The sequence below is a fragment of the Choloepus didactylus genome, chromosome 3 (assembly GCF_015220235.1).
Source record: "Choloepus didactylus isolate mChoDid1 chromosome 3, mChoDid1.pri, whole genome shotgun sequence".
Taxonomy (NCBI): Eukaryota; Metazoa; Chordata; class Mammalia; order Pilosa; family Megalonychidae; genus Choloepus; species Choloepus didactylus.
Window position 1 is genome coordinate 189,473,181 of NC_051309.1, and position 15,829 is coordinate 189,489,009.

At 36.5% G+C, this 15,829-nt stretch overlaps 1 long non-coding RNA gene across 1 annotated transcript in view; it reads left to right on the plus strand.

Moving 5' to 3' along the window:
- Positions 1-330: 330 nt before the first annotated feature.
- Positions 331-15,829, plus strand: part of LOC119530031 — a 36,004-nt gene continuing 20,505 nt past the window's right edge. Inside the window, exon 1 of the long non-coding RNA XR_005216003.1 lies at positions 331-462. This is a non-coding gene — a long non-coding RNA (uncharacterized LOC119530031). The remainder of the gene's footprint in view (positions 463-15,829) is intronic.

The following is a 15,829-nucleotide window of genomic DNA, read 5'->3' on the forward strand; positions in this document are numbered from 1 at the left end:
TTTTCTGACTCTATAATTCCTGCTTCCTACTGCTTCCCATACCTCATCACCCCTTCCGTTCCCCAAGCACACACTAACCTACTTTCTGTTACTATGTATTAGTTTCATTTTTTAGAGTTCTATATAAATGGACTCATTCAGTACAGAATCTTTCATGTCTGGCTTCTCACTCAGTGTAATTGTTTTGAGATTGATCCATGATGTTACATGAAACAATAGGTCATTCCTTGTATTGCTGAGTAGAATTCCTTTCTTAGTATATACCACAATTTGTTAATGTATTCAACTATTGAAGGACACTTCTCCCACGTGACTGCTTTCAAAAAAGTTGTTTTTCAGCCGGCTGTTTCCAGTTTGGAGCTGTTACAAACAAAGCTGCTATGAACATTCATATACAAGTCTTTGGATGGATGGCTTTCTTTTCTCTTGAGTAAAACCTAGGAGCAGAAGTCTGAATGATAGGTATGTGCTTATCTTTTTCGGAAACTGCCAAAGTGTTCTCTGAAGTGATTGCATCACGGTAAATACTCATTAACAGTATGAGAGTTCTTGTTTCTCCACACCCTTTCCAACACTTGTTATGGTTATTTAAAATTTTTTTTGTTTGTTTTAGCGATTCCAATGGGTGTGCAGTGTATCTCATTGTTTTAATTTGCATTTCCCTAAAGATAAGAATAACAAACATGTTTTCATGTTCTTAGTTGCTATCCATAGATCTTACTTGGTGCAGTGACTGTTCAAATATTTTGTCCATTTAAAAAAAAATTGGTTATTTGCTTTCTTATCACCAAGTTTTGAAATATGAAGGATGTATCGGATATTCTCTTAACAGTGATTTTTGCAGAGCAAAAGTTTATACTTTCGATGAAGTCAGTTTATCAATTTGTTCTTGTGATGTGATATTCAAGAAAAAAATTTACTAATCTAGGGACAGAAAATATTCTCCCATATTTTCCTCTAGAAGTTCTTATAGTTTTAAGTATTACATTTAGGCCTAAAATCTGAGTTAATATTTTGCATGTGGTGTGAGATATGAATGAAAGTTTATTAAAAATTTTGCATATGAATATCCCACTGTTCCTGCATCATTGTTGAAAAGGCTACCCTTTCTCCACGGAAATGCCTTTGCACTTTTGTCAGAGATCAGGTGTCCTAATATGTGTGGGCCTATTTCTGGATTCTCTATCATGTTCCACTGATATATTTATCTATATGTACCTCTATACTATACTGTTTAAATTATTTTAGTTTTATAAGTCTTGAAATCCAATAGTGCTTACCCTCCAACTTTGTTCTTCTTCAAAGTTGTTTTCGCTCCTAGGTCCTTTGCATTTCCATTTGTATTTTAGAAACAGCTTAAATTTTACAAAACATAATACAAAGGTTCTGATCAGGATTGCACTGAACCTAAAGAGTAATTTGGAGACAACTGACTTCTTAACAATAGTGCGTCCCCTGACTGATGAACAAGTATATCTTTCCATTGATTTAGGACTTCTTTAATTTAAACAGATATTACACTTACAGCATGTGCCGGTTTGAATGTATTGTGTCCCCCAAATGCCATTATCTTTGCGGTCTTGTGGGACAGACGTTTTGGTGCTGGTTAGATTTGCTTGGAGTGTGCCCCACCCAGCTGTGGGTGGTGACTTTGGTGGGATACTCCCATGGAGGTGTGACCCCACCCATTCAGGGTGGGCCTTGATCAGTGGAGCCATATAAAACATGCTGACTCAAAGAGACTGGATGGAGTGCAGCTGTGAGTGACGTTTTGAAGAGGAGCAAGCTTGCTAGAGAGGAACGTCCTGGGAGAAAGCCATTTTGAAACTAGAACTTTGGAGCAGATGCCAGCCACGTGCCTTCCCAGCTAACAGAGGTTTTCCGGATGCCATCTGCCATCCTCCAGTGAAGATACCTGATTACTGATGTGTTACCTTGGACACTTTATGGCCTTAAGACTGTAACTGTATAGCCAAATAAACCCCCTTTTTATAAAAGCCAATCCATCTCTAGTGTTTTGCATTCTGCAGCATTAGCAAACTAGAACACAGCAAATGTCGTAAAAAATCATTTTAATAAGATTGTGCTCCTACTTAGGAAAGCCTCCTAAATTCTCTCTGCAGTGTCAGAGAAATATTTGTAGAGAAGGCAACCCTTGTTCTGACTCTTATACTAAATAGACACTCATCAGGGGAACAGGTGAACACAGAGAAAAGAAGTACAAAAGCACTCAGGACGAGTCAGGATTACACAGTTGAACATCTGCAAATAGTTATGGTTTGATATATTTGAAATGCTTAGTACATGTGGGAGAGATCAAGGTGAGTGTGTACCTAGACTCTTATATGTGTGCTCCTCTTAGGCAACTGTCTTCATCCCAAGACCAGTGGGGCCACTGAAGGAGTTTAAGTAGAGGAGCAACACATGTATGTTGAAAAATCATTCTGAAATCTAAATGATTTAATTATGTTTAAAGCTATTTATACCTTTGCCTATATAAACACCTGTGAGAAAATTCTCAATATATGTGAAATATCATGCACACTGTATACATATTTATTTTTGTTTGACTTAAATATATCTCTTTCAAGTATTATGAAATACATCTTAGCTTTACTTGCATTGGACTCAGGTGAACAAGCTCAACCCTAACTCTGTAAATGATCCTAATGTTATCCATATTTTCTATGGTTTCAGTTATCTTTAGCATATTCTTTCTTATCTTCATATAACAATAGTGTCAGTGTTTTTCTTTTGTTTGTTGTTGTTATTGTTATTGTTGTTTGTATTATGCTCAGGTATAAACTCTCTTAAATACTTGGTAACAAATTAATTACCTCTCTTTAAACCTTCCTTACCACTAACTCTAATGCTTGCCTGAACTCAAAACCATCACCAAAGTTGTCTTTTGCACATTATTGTGTCACTTACATAATTAGCAGTTATGATGCTTTTCTGTTGCATTATCTTTCAGAATTAACTTTTATGTAGCTAGTTCAGTTGCTTTTCCTTCTTAGGCTTTCCATTCTAGGATACAGCATGCATTCTTCTGTTTAACTCATTTCCTAACATTTACACAACCTAAGTGAGTGGGGGAGGATAAGCTTCTTAAAGTAATGGTTCCTTGAGTTCCTGTGCCTCTGTTTAAAAACTACCACACCATCAACATGCATATTGCTAAACTTTTATAATGCACATGAGTCTAGTTTACCACGGACAGTGAAGATAGTATAGAGAACACTGACAAGTTAGATGATACAGGCAATTAGTTAAGGTTTATACCCTTTTAAATTCCCAATCATATTCCTTTCTTCGTTTTTTTACATTTAAAAATAGATTTCAATTGTTCAGAGAAAAAGTTTCTGACTAGTTAAATATTTATTTCTTCATAAACCTCTTCTTACACAATTTATTATGGTTGTTGCCACCTTTCTCTCTCCTTTAACCTTGAACATCTGGTTCTCCTAGCTGAGCAGCTTCCTCACTGACCTCAAAACAAAAAACTCCTCTTCCCCATCACATCAGCATTGCTTGTGTCCTTGAAGAAGAAGAGTGGATATTTCTGATCAGACCTAACTCTACTGTTTACCCAGGTACATTTAAATACACAATGCTTTATAAAGTCACTATGGGATCTTTAAACACACATTCCCAGCTAAGTAGTGGGGGTCAGTTTGCCGAATTCCACTTCTTACTTGCAAACACATTGCTTATTACCTTTGTCATCTAAACATTCTTGGCTCCAGCCTTTTGACTAGCTATATCTTCATACCTAGGGTGGTATATGGCCACTCTCTCTTAATCAAGTATCTTTTGAGTATTCTTTTTTTCAGATAAAGAATTTATCTAATTTCTGTATCACTGAACTGCCTCTTGATTATTGCAATGTGTATCATATTTTATTAACTTGCATACCTACATATATTTCTGAAGACACGATTCATGTTAAATCACACTCTACTTGACACAATTCCAATCCTTGATAAGAATTTTCTGATAGGACTTCAGAAACTCTTTGGGTTCAAAGAAATATTCTTGTTGTATTATGAATAGTTGTCAAAAGATTGAGAAATATGAAGATGCATGGGAAGGTAATTATTGGTTAAATTTTTCTCATGGTATTTTGAGTAAAAGTCAAGCTAGATTGTTTAGTTTAATGTGGGTTCATAATCAGAGCAATATGATACATGTTGGAATGGTCAGTTCAGTGAGATGGACTAAAATACAGAATCAAATATAGTTCTACCTGAAATTAATACAGCCATTAAAGTGATAAACATCCTTTTCCTCTTGATTACGTGCTTCCAAATGTTACTTTGAACTTTTCTCCATTTATATTATATTTAACAGATTATGTTTATCATATTTAACAGACGTGTTATGTTACAGTGACACAGTCGAAACATAGTAGCAATATCATAAGTTTCAGGATGAATCGTGTAAAACATTTTCAACTCAACTTCTTTAAAAATAAACATATTATGACAATTTTCTACCAAGAATCCAGAAACCATTTTAAATGAGTCAGGATTTTATGAATCATAACCGTATCCTCTACTAGAAAGCACACTATTTTTCGTCTACAATGTTTTTAACAAATGTGCATTTCAAACACTTTGGATTGGAAACAACTGATAAATGTATGGCTTGCCGTTGGGACAACGGGATGTGGTCAGGGGAAAAAGAGAGGCGTTTACAACTGAAAATAGGTGCAAGTGAGATAGAGGAGGTAATAAGAGATGCCAGATTTTGTTCAAATCTACACATTCAGCATTTCTGAAACTAAGAACACAGTGGGCATTTCAGGTCAGAGGGAGGTTAGGTCAAATGTTGAGCTATGTGAGACTGGAAATGCTCCGGGCAGTTAATGTGTGGCAATGTGTCCTAACTTCTATTTGTGGGTTCTCTGTCTCTGGTTAGAACTGGAGGTTTCAATACTTCTGGAGATCTGTTAAAAATTTGATCATATCTTAATGTTTTCTCTTCTTGTGGAGTTTTTACTAGTCTTGGCCCCATTGAATTTTAACTAACCGAATTGACCACAGATGACATTTTACTACAAAGGGTTCAAGGGTATATGACTCAATTGATGGAAATAGATTTGTGGCGCCTCCACATAAAATCTAAGGAATTCTAGAAACCAAGCCAAGGCAACCAACTTGAGTGTGAGCCAATGATAAGTGAAAATAACTCCTTAGGCCACTGAGCTCTACTTGGCATTCAATTGCAAAAATTTGATTTATATCACATTTATATTTTTACAAGATCAAACTCCTTTTTTTTTTCTAGAAATTACTATTTTCAAATATGCTTTGAAGGACAATTAACAGGTCTCTAAAATAACTGAGGAAATGTTGGAAAAGGTGTTGTGCCAAATTATTCAACACAGAGAGTATAGGCTTTTTCTGTCTTTGACTCTGTTTCATGCTTTGATCTCCAATAAACCATTTATTTTTGCCTCCTAGACATCTAGACTAAAAAGATTTAACTTCATCATTATAAACAATGTACCCATCCCCCTGAAATTTTCTGATACTATTACTTTTCAATTTATACCTTATAAGAGATATATATTAATATATAGTAGTAAATAGATGTTAGTTTTTATGTGTTTAAAGTAAGAAGATGAGGGATATTTAAAGCAATTAAGATTAGGATAAACTTCACAAGTTCTCCTATATCCTCCCCGCTACCCTCTCCAGTCTATTCTAGTAGACATTTTGAGGAAATACTAAGCCTGAGATATTAGTTTTTAGTCAATAATATAGAAAAATAGAGAACACTCCTCCAAAATATTTAATTTAAAATCTAGAAAAAGTTTTATTTACTGAAAGCAAACAAGATAAAATGAAATGCAGTGATCTTTAAGGAAAAGACAGAACGTAAGATTATATTTAGCTTCAATGTTTTGGCAAGAGGTACTATACATGAATTTATATGACTGCTAGGATTTTCTCTTTTAAATGTTATATTAATTTCTTTTGGTCAAAGCGACATGCATAATTTAAAAATCAAGAAATAGTGAATAATAATAAAGATCAGTCTCTTGTCTCATTCCTTTTCGCACAAAGTACCATTCCTCAGAGGAATATAACGTCAATTGTTTTAGCTATTTTTAAGGCATTTTCTTCTGTATTAATATATATTATATTACTACTGTTACTTCCTGGTTTATCATATATAGATGATAGAGAGAGAGAGGGACATGGTATTAAGGATTTAGCTCTCTTAAATAACTCTTCATATTAGTTTTCCATTCTCATACAGCCTTGTATTCTCTGGACTTCATAATTTCCTTGTTTTATCTGATGCTTAGTTGTCGACAAACTGATTACAAATATTTTTCTGAATGTTCCACCAGATACATCAAACCTATCAATAAGTTTTCCAAAATCTCAACCACATCAAATTATCTGTTAGTGAAGTGTTATTTTTTGTTTGTTTGTTTTGCTTTTCCTGGAGTCCTTCCTTCCATAGGACACTGTTGAACAGTTCAAGTCAGGAATGGTTTGTAACCAGGCCTGAAGCAAAGCTGTCACCACGGGGCTTCCTTTTGTTTCCTCCATTTTTTAAGATCTCATGCTTTCCTCATTCATGATTTACTCGCTTATTTTGTTGTAATAAATTGCCCAAGAGTTTTTAAATATTTTTTGAGCTTTGTTTATCTAAAATTACTGACCAAATGTACAATTATAGTTCAAAATCATTATCCCTTGGAATTTTGAAGATTCTGTCTCATAGTTTTCCATCATCCAATGTTATGGCAGAAAATTGGTTGATATTCTAATACTTCTTCTGTTGTATTTGACCTGTTTCTTATTCTATCCACTCTTCGAGTTATTAGAAACTTCTTTTTATACCTGGTGCTTTAAGCTTTCCTAATGGTAAGTTTTGGAGTGGGTGCAATAGGGAGGGTGAATTTCAATCTGGACACTCATGTTATGGAAATGTTCTGGTATTAATCGTTTGTAATTTTTCCCAACTATCTGGGGTTCATTTGAGTTAGACGTTGTACCTCGAGGACTGATACTCTAATTTTATCTGTTCCCTCTTAAAATTCTTCTGTTTATCAACTTTTGTGCCTTTCATGGGATTTCCCATTCTTCCATTGAATTTTTGCTTCTATTATTATATTTTTAATCCCCAGGAGCTCTTCCTTCTTCTCAGATTGCCCCCCTGTTTATTTTCCTGTGTTCAGGTCCATGCCACACTCCTGCCTTTGCATTTCTTGCTACCTCAAAGTGCCAGGCTTCTCAGGTGTCTGTAGGTTAAATCCACCTGTTCTTGTGCTGTAATTTCTTCACTTTCGCCAAGTCATTTACCACGTCTCCATCTACGTTTCATTTTCTAAATCTTTGTTGAGAGCTCTTGTCCTCTGTTGTCTCTTCTTCCATTTTCTTTAGCTTTGTGGATTTAACTCCTCTTTTGATACTTTACTGCCATTTTAATTTTATTTTTGGAATAAGAAGAAACCAATCCAGCATTTTTAACTGTATATTCTAACTTGAAACAACTTCTGACTGTAACTATGATTTGTTTTTATGTATCTATATTCTTATCTTCTTGAAACCTCGCTATAATTATATAACCATATACTCCTGATAGTATGGATACCTGCTCTTCTCCAGACATATTTGGTACAGGATATGGTCTATAGAATTGTCACAATGTCACAGTAATTCATATTATCTATTTCTTTATTTAAAAAAATCTTTGAAAGTGAAAATGCCTTTCATGGATAGGAGAAAGAAAATGGTATGCAACTTTAGAGATTCACCTAGAATCCAGTAGCCAAATTACTTTTTTTTTAAATTTAATATATTTTATTTTGAAATAAATTCAATCTTACAGGAAGAGTTGCAAAAACAGTACAAACCCCATACATAGAACTCCGTCATACCCCAACCCCCTTCCCCCAATACCCTGATCCACCACCTTTAACATCCTGTCACACCATTTCTTTCTTTTCCTCTCTCCCTCCCTCCCTATCTATCATCCATCATCTATTGCTCTGTCTTCTGAACACATGAGAGCAAGCTGCACATATCTTTGAACAAACAATATAATTCACATATACCTTTCCCATGGACAAGAACATTCTTTTATGCAATCCCATTAAGCGCAGCTAAGAAGTTCAAGAAATTCAACATTGATACAAAGCTTACATTCTATATTTCCTTTTTTGTGTGTGTGTGTCCCATCTGTGTCCCTTTGAGCCTCCTCTCCTCCATCCTCATATCCCATCCAGGATCATCCTTGGCATTTAATTGTCATTGCCTATTTAGACTGTCTTTTTTTTCAATTGTGGAAACATATATATAGCCTAAATCTTCCCATTCCACCCCCTCCCAAGCATTCCATTAGTGGGATTAATCACATTTAGAATGTTGCAATGCTATCACCTTCCCACCATCCATTTCTAGAAATTTCCCTTCACCCCAAACAGAAACCCTACTCTCATTTCTTAACTCCCCATTGCCCCTTCCCCCACTTCTCGGAACCCATACTCTACTTTTCATCTCTGTGGTCATATTCTCTGATACTTTCTTTGTGTTTACCGTGGGGCTTAAATTTAACCTCTTAAATCTATAACAATCTTGTTTTTCTTTGATACCAACTTAACTTCAATAGGACACATAAACTATGTTCCTATACTCCATCATTCCCCCACCTTTATGTAGTTCTTATCAAAAAGTACATATTTTACATTGAGTCCAAAACCACTGATTTATCATTACAGTTTATGTATTTTAGATCCTGTCGGAAGTAAATAGTGGAGTTACAAATCAAAAATACAGTAGTATTGGTATTTATATTTATGATGTGATCTTTACTGGAAATCTTTATTTCTTCATGTAGTTTCAGTCAATTGTGTAGTGTCCCTTCCTTTCAGCCTGCTCAATTCCCTTTAGCATTTCTTCTAGGACTGATTACTGGTGATGAAGTCCCTCAGCTTTTGATTATCCAGGAATGTTTTTATCTCCCCTTCATTTTTATCCTCCAGGTGTTTGTGAATTCTCCAAGTCTCTGATGGTTATCGACTTCTATTTGTATCCCATTGTGGTCAAAGAATGTGCTTTGAAAAACTTCATTTTTTTTTTTTTTTTAATTTATTGAGGCTTGTTTTATGTCCCAGCATACAGTCTATACTGGAGAAAGATCCGTGATCACTAGAGAAGAATGTGTGTCCCAGTGACCTGGGATGTAAGATTCTATATATGTCTGTTAAAATTTTCTATATCTCTCTCTCCTTTCTTTGTGTCTCTGTTGGTAGGTCTCCCTTTAGCATCTGAAGTAGGGCAGGACTTTGATTAGCAAAATCTCTCAGCATTTGTTTGTCTGTGAAAAATTTAAGCTGTCCCTGAAATTTGAAGGAGAGTTTTGCTGGATAAAATATTCTTGGTTGGAAATATTTCTCTCTCAGAGTTTTAAATATGTCATGCCACTGCCTTCTCACCTCCATGGTGGCCACGGAGTAGTCACTACTTAGTCTTATGTTGTTTCCTTTGTATGTGGTGAATTGCTTTTCTCTTGCTGCTTTCAGAACTTGCTCCTTCTCTTCAGTATTTGACAGTGATCAGAGTATTCTTGGAGAGGGTTTATTTGGATTTATTCTATTTGGAGTTTGCTGGGCATTTATGCTTTGTGTATTTATATTGTGTAGAAGGTTTGGGAAGATTTCCCCCAATTTGTTTGACTAGTCTTTCTAGACCTTTACCTTCTCTTTCTCTTCTGGGACACCAGTGAGTCTTAAATTTGGACGTTTTATTTTATCTATCATATCCTTGAGATCCATTTTGATTTTTTGATTTTTTTCCCCATTCTTTCTTTTGTTCTTTCAGTTTCTGTTCTCTGGTCCTTGAAGATTTCTTCTTTATGATCTTCTAGGGACTTCTTCATGTCCTTTATATTCTGTGACATGCTCTCATTGCCTGTCTGTAGTTCTTTGATTAATTGCACCAAGTACTGTGTGTCTTCTGATCTTTTGATTTGTGTGTTTGGGTTTGGGTTCTCCATATCATCTGGTTTTATAATATGCTTTAAGATTTTCTGTTGTTTTTGGCCTCTTGGCATTTGCTTTACTTCATCTTTAATTTGTCAGAACTGCAGCTTGGAGGCATACACTTTCTCTAACTAACTAGCAGATGGCATCCGTGAGTCACCTATTCCCCTCAAGTCAGTTCTCCCCAACTTTGTGGTGTGTGGGGATCTGACTCTTGTGGAGTCCAATTGGAGCACTTAATTTGGGTGTCTTGTAGGTGCTGTCTGCCCTGAATGTGGGACGTATGTCTGAGCAATTAGGGAGGAAGGGCAGCTTTAATAATCAAAACTCCCAGGTGTTCCCGGAGATTTAAGGCTGTTCCTGCCGCTGACCCACAAGTCCTTGGTATTGGCGTAGGTTCCCTGGGATTTCCAAGTGGTTCCCTTTTCCCTGACGTGCTCTTACAGGACCTCTGCTGAGGGAGGGCTGCGCCACGTCACTAGTGTGTGCCGGCCTCCAGAGAAACCCCGGGTCTCTGGCCTGCGCAGGGGCGTTCCCAGCCTGCTTCAAAGATGGTTGAATGAGACGCATTAACTTTCCCTGCACAGCACTGCCCTCCCAGCTCCAGGACAATCAGCCGTGGGTGTATTAAAGGCCACTGTTCATGGCCGATATTGTGGCATGTGCGCGGTGCTGCAGGAAAGACTCCTCATCATGCTGGGTTTCCTGGCACGGCTCTGGGCTGCAGGTCCAGCCCCGGGCAGGAACGTCCCCCACCCACCGGGGAGATGGCTGCAAGTCGTGCGGTCCTTTCTCCCTTTGGCTCCCCTTTGCTCCCCTGGGCCTGAGACAGTCAGCAGCGGATGTGGGAAGGGGTATCCTCCACACCAGACATTGAGGTGTTAGCCCAGCCCGCTCCCACCGTTCTTTACTGTGGGGCTCTCCCCGTCGTATCTGCAGCTGCTCCTGGGCTTTTTTTTTTAAAGAACTAGTCCATCTCCAAACACCAACCCACTGTTTCCCCACACCGCAGCGTGGCCGAGGGACTTTCAGCCGACTCACTCACTCATTTCAGAATGCAGGCTCCTGGTTTCACCAAATGCACGGTCCCTGTAGATTTAGCAGACCTTGTCTGGCTGGTGCTACTCTGGAACTCCAAATTACTGTTTAAAACTTACTGTTACCTCACATGGGTAGCTACATTGATTTTGCTCTGTACAGGTACCATACTACATACACTCACATATCTGTTTTACCCTTATTGATTCATATCACAGAAGGAGATTTCCACAGTTCAAGAATGGACAGTCATTTAAAAACAGTTCAGAATTTCAGGTATACACATTTTTTTCTAGATTTCCGGGACCTATATAAATGAAGATGATTTAGATATAAAATTGTAAATAACTAGTATCTGATAAATTTATAAAGGAATCTGAGAAAAATACCCTAGTACTTTGTTTGAACCACTTCCCTTAGGAGGCCACTCTGAAGATACATGTACCATTTAAGCCACTTTTTAACCGACATATAATAGATTAAAAAGACACATGTAAATAATCCCTTGGGCATACGTAGAGTTATTTGCTATACCTTGCATGTAGCAGGAACTTCACTCTTTTCTCTCTTGCCCAAGAAAGCAAATCTGCATACAAATGATTACGTATGCTCAAATTTGTGTGTTAAATTGAATCACTTATCTGTTAAGGAAAATAATTCATGGCCTACCTCATATAAAACGGAGAAACCAATTCCAGATGTATTGTTGATCTAAATGTGAAAGACCACACAGTAAAGCTTCTGGAAGAAAATGTAAAAGAATTTCTTCACAAACTTGGGAGAGGCAAGATTTCTTTAACAGGACATTGAAAAAAAAAAAACTATCTGTAAAGGAAAATATTAAGAATTTGGTTTATAACCAAAACTTTCTTTAACAAATGACACTATTAAGAGATTGAATAGACAAAACAGAGTGGGAGAAAATATTTGTAACTTATTTATCTGACAAAGAATATGAATATAGAATACAGTAAGAACTCTTAGAAATCAATAAGGAAAACCCTGAAATATAAAAATGGAAAAAAAGACTTGAATAAGTACTTCAAGAATGAAGATATCCAAATGGCCAACATAATTATGAAAAGATGCTCAACTTTTTAATCATCAGGGAAATGTAAATTAAAACCAAAGTAAAATACCTCTACACATGTATCAGAATAAGGCTGCCAGATTTAGCAAATAAAAGCATAGAACTCTCAGTAATACATGAATTTCAGATGGATAAAGTTTTAGGACAATTATGTGCTGAATATTTCAAATGTAAATGGATGTCCTGTATTTTATCTAGTAACTCTAACCAGAAAGGCTAAAATTAAAATGATTAGCAATGCCAAGTATTGGTGGCAATGTGGAGAAATTGGAGCTATCAGACATTGCTAGGTGGAATGCAAAATTGGTACAGAGCCACTTTGGAGAAGTATTTGGACTATTTATTGAATAATTTATTCTTCTTTAAAGAATACACCATATGACACATCCAAGAATGTTGCCAGCAGCACTCTTTGTATTAAAAACTGTAAAAAATAAAGTAGATGCCCATTAATAATGTAATGAATAAATAAATTATTGTAGAAGCAAACAGTGGAATGTCAAACTGCAAGGAGGAAGAACAAACTATTGCTATACTTAACAACTTCCATGACTCTCACAAGCATAATGTTGAATGAAAAAAAAAAAAAAACAGACACAAAATGGTAAATTTTGCATGCTTCCATTTATCTAGCACTTAAGCAGTAACCTGGTAACCTAGAAATCCAAGTTGGGGTTACCCTGACAGGAAGCACAGGTAGGAGTTTTATAATGTTTCATTTCTTGATTTGGGTATTGCTTACAGGGGTGTATTCATTGTGGAAAATCACCAAGCATGGTACCCTTTGATTTGTGTGCCTTTCTGTGTGCATGCTATACTTTGATAAGAAGCTTGCTTTAAAGAAGCTAAATTATTCACAAACCTAGTAATTTGTTTTTAGCTATGGGAAACTTTTTGTAATACAGAAGACAACTGATTTTCAGTGGTGAATCACGGCAATGCATTTGAGGTGACCAGCTGCGAATAGCTCCAACACCTCCGCTCAGGAGCAGCAGGTCTCGGCACATTTCCAGTCGCATGTGGGAGAGGAAAAGCCGAGGGGACCCGTGTGGGCAACACTGTCAGCTGTGCGTCAGCAATTTTGAGGATAACTGTTCAGCAGGATCAGGGTATTTTGATGAAATCCTTCTTCACTTTATTTAAACGTTCTCTCTCTGGGCTGCTAACCCTAATTTGTGTCCTCTGTATGTTTTCCTAGCGGTTGGCTGTATTTGGCTTTGTTTTTGTTTAAATATTTCCTTTTTTTGTGCCTTCAGCTTCATGCTTCATGCGCAGTTATTAACTCTTAGGATAATCTGGACCATACGTAAACCCTGCCGCAGTCTGGCGCTTCGACATTCTGCTTTTCTAAAACTAAAAGCATTATAGAGAAGTGAAATTACTATCTGGCTGTGTAAGTTCCTTTATCTCACAACAGAAGAGTGAGAAGTTAACATTGGGATTTCACCATTTATCATTATCATAAACTTAGATTGTATATATGTTATTAAAATAAAAATTTAAAAATTTTTAAAAATATAGGACTGTACAACAAACAGGGAACCCTAATATAAACCATGGATGATAGTTGATAATATAATTGCAATACTATCATTTCATCAGTTGTTACAAAGTCACCACACTAATGCAAGGTGTTAATAGGGAAAACTGTGTGCGTGAGGGGGGTGGTATAGGGGAACTCTGTATTTTCTTCATGATTTTAATAAAAACTTACAACTTCTGTAATTATGAAAAATTAAAGTGAGGGCTAAAAGCAAAAGGAAAAAAGTAGTCACATGGTATATCTCTTAAAGTGGGAAAAAAATAAGCAGCAAAAGAAAAAAAAGAGGAATACAATGCGTCCTTACTCCTGTAGTAGGCCAGGCTTCTTGTCTGGTGGAAGACAAATTCTTGGTCTCCTGTGACTCTTCATAAAACTTCCTAGACTTTATTACTGTTTTTTAATGTAGGAACAGACTTTTCACTTTATATGTTCTCCATGATCCTTTCTTGACGTTCTATAAACTTGAGTACAAATCCTCTGAAACACTTGTCCTTTTCTTGTAGTGTAAAGAACCCTTTGGAGTCAAAGAGACTTGGCTTTGAATCCTGGCTCCTCTGTTGACTAGCTTGCAAATTTAGGCAAGTTACTCCCTCAGCCCCTGTTAACTGTGATGTTAATGATGAGTATTGATAGGTATAACACAGAAGTGCAGTTTGATGATACAAAGTTATAATTTTGGCACTTATAATTTTAGGCACTTATAATTTTGCTTGGAGTCCAACATACTTTCAAAAAATGCTGGTTTCTGCCCTTCTTCCTTTCTTTTCCATTCCTACTCTTACTCTCACCACTTAGTGGGCCATTCCTAAATTAGTTGATCAAAGGCCCAAAAGTGCATTGATAGCTGATCCTAAAAACATTGCGATGAGCATATCTGCTTGAACATTCATTGCCAAGAGCAGTGTCTTCTAATGAATCAGGTCACCAAAGTAGGAAACATAAGCAAATCACTGCTGAATAAAATGATGAGAGATACTGTCAAAAGATAGGTCAGATGGCAGATAAGGGCATATTGTGAGTACCCTGGGGAAGGGGGGGGGAGAGAGAGAGAGAGAGAAAGAGAGAGAGAGAGACAAAGAAGGGAAAAAGAGGGCTAGTGTTTAGTGTCAAAAGGGTAAATCAGTAAATTTCTTTCCAATTCTTCTTGTGAATCTTTCTAATATAGTATAAAATAAACTACAGCTTTATTTTCCCCAGTTGTTCTCTTTTTGTTCTTTCTCTATGAGAGAAACAAACAGAAAAGTTATAAATGCATAATAAATATTTGTTTATTGAAAGAGTTAAAGAAGCAAATGAAATAATGACCAATGTGACATATAAAGAGTGTGAGTTTTGGTGCAGACAGAACAGACCTACGTTCCTGATATACTATACTCACTAGCCACATGATGTTGGAAAATTTAATGTAGCTAAACTCCCTAAGTCTGTTTCCTAATCTTTCAAATGGAGATAATAATGTCTACTTTGTAGAATGGTGGTGAGAATGAAGCTACTGCTTATAAGTATTTTACTACATGACTCAATAATATTTCTTACTACTACTGCTACTACTACTACTACTACTACTACTACTACTACTATCAGCACCTGAATTTTACATCTCATCCAAAAAGCCTATTCCATGTCTCACAGTCAAATTCAGAACCATTTTTCTTCTATTCAAAGGGACCAGAAACCCATGGCTTGAATTCCAAATCTGACTCACTGGCTGTTCTCCAGATTTACATGCTCCCTCGCCTTGCTGCCTTCACCAGTCCGGGTTTGCTGCCCTCTTCCAGAACGAGAGCCCTTGGACGTACTGCTTCCTCCTTCCCAACCACCAAGAATTACATGGTCACTCTCAGTCTTCAGTGGATAGCTGGGGAAAAAAACCCTTCAGCTCTTCTATATTCAGCTTTTGTACCTTGGCCTCAATGAATTTTACTGCGCTTAGAATTCATTGACAGCTCTATTTGGTCACCCAATGGAAAATTTCCTTGGGATATTTAAATCAGATGTGTATATGGTTTATTTTGTGTGAATGGGTTGTAATTTGTCTTTGAAACTTAGTTTTTTTTATGGGTGAGCCACATCTTTCATCACATCAATATAGGTTCAGTAAAAATTGTGGTATTTTAAACAAATATTTCTTAAAACAGTACAAAATTTTCTCAGA